This window comes from Myotis brandtii, unplaced genomic scaffold (genome assembly GCF_000412655.1).
Source record: "Myotis brandtii unplaced genomic scaffold, ASM41265v1 scaffold14, whole genome shotgun sequence".
Classification (NCBI taxonomy): domain Eukaryota; kingdom Metazoa; phylum Chordata; class Mammalia; order Chiroptera; family Vespertilionidae; genus Myotis; species Myotis brandtii.
Window position 1 is genome coordinate 3,029,706 of NW_005354999.1, and position 1,430 is coordinate 3,031,135.

Consider the following 1,430-nt stretch of genomic DNA (forward strand, 5'->3'; position numbering starts at 1 on the left):
GGAGGAAGGAAGGAAGGAAGGGAAAACATCAATGTGAAAAACATTGATCAGATGCCTCCCATACACACCCTGACTGGGGATTGAACTCACAACTGAGGTATGTGCCCTGACTGGAATTGAATCCACAACCCCTTGGTATATGGGAAAATGCTCCAACAAACTGAGCCACCCAGCCAGGGCAATAACTCACTATTTTTAAATCAACTAGAAACATTAAGAACATAATATAAAACACAAGAGAACAACATGAAAAAATAATCAGGAATGAGAAAGTTGACTGAGCTTAGCAAAGACTAGGGAAAAAAAGATTAGAAATAAAGATTATAAAATAGACACAAGATCATATAAACAAAAGGCACAATGTCTTAATAGGTATAAAAGGTGAACAGGGGAAAAATTCAAGAAATAAGAGACATTGTAAACTGTAATTGAAAAATAAAATTTAAAAGCAACAAAAGGGATTCAAGATAAAGTGAAAGATATAGAAAGGCAAAAAAAGATCCAAAGTACACACAGTAGAAGTTCCTCTGTAGACTAAAGGAACAAAAGGGAAAACTATAACTCACGAACACTTTCCTAAACTTGGGGGTAGGGGGAACACTACACAATGAGGAAAACTACAAAACTGATGAAAACGAACAAAGAAAAACTAAGAATGGAGAGATATTCCATGTTCATAGATAGGAAGATTCATTATTATCAAGATATCAGCTCTTCTAGCATTATGCTAAGCAAAATAAGTCAGTCGGAGAAAGATAAATATCACATGATCTCACTCATTTGTGGAATATAATGAACAACATAAACTGATGAACAAAAATAGAGCCAGAGAAAAAAATATTTTAGAATATAATAGGAGTAATCCTGTTATTTGCAGATTTTTAATATTTCCTATAACTTCTGTGATATTATACTATGTTAGTACAGTTTTGGTAATATTATATTATTTAAAATCTTTCTTGAAATATGTTTATTGCATGTAACATTATATTTAAAATCATTTTTCTTAAAATATTAATGTTTATTGCATGTAAAATAAATAAGAATAGAAAAAGTAAAAACTTTTCTGGTAAAAGAAAAAAAAAGATATCAGCTCTTCCCAATTTGATCTATGGATTCAATGCAATCCCAATCAAAATCCCAGCAAGTTATTTTGGGAATATTGACAAATTGATTCTAAAGTTTCTGTGGAGAAGCAAGAAAGAAACTCTGAATAGCCAACACAATATTAAAGAAGAACAGAGTTGGAGGAATAATATTACCTAACTTCAAGACTTACTATGGTGAATTGTGCTGCTAAAAATTCCATCCATGCTGTTGCAAAAGGCAAGAGTTCCTTCTTTTTTACCGCAGCGTAGTATTCCATTGTGTAGATGTACCACAGTTTTTTAATCCACTCATCTGTTGATGGGCACTTAGGCTGTTTCTAA

The 1,430-nt window shown here is 32.1% G+C and overlaps 1 protein-coding gene across 1 annotated transcript in view; it reads right to left on the reverse strand.

Moving 5' to 3' along the window:
* The window catches only part of NEK1 (NIMA-related kinase 1), a 156,074-nt gene that overhangs the window by 24,405 nt on the left and 130,239 nt on the right, over positions 1 to 1,430 (reverse strand). The window lies entirely within an intron of this gene.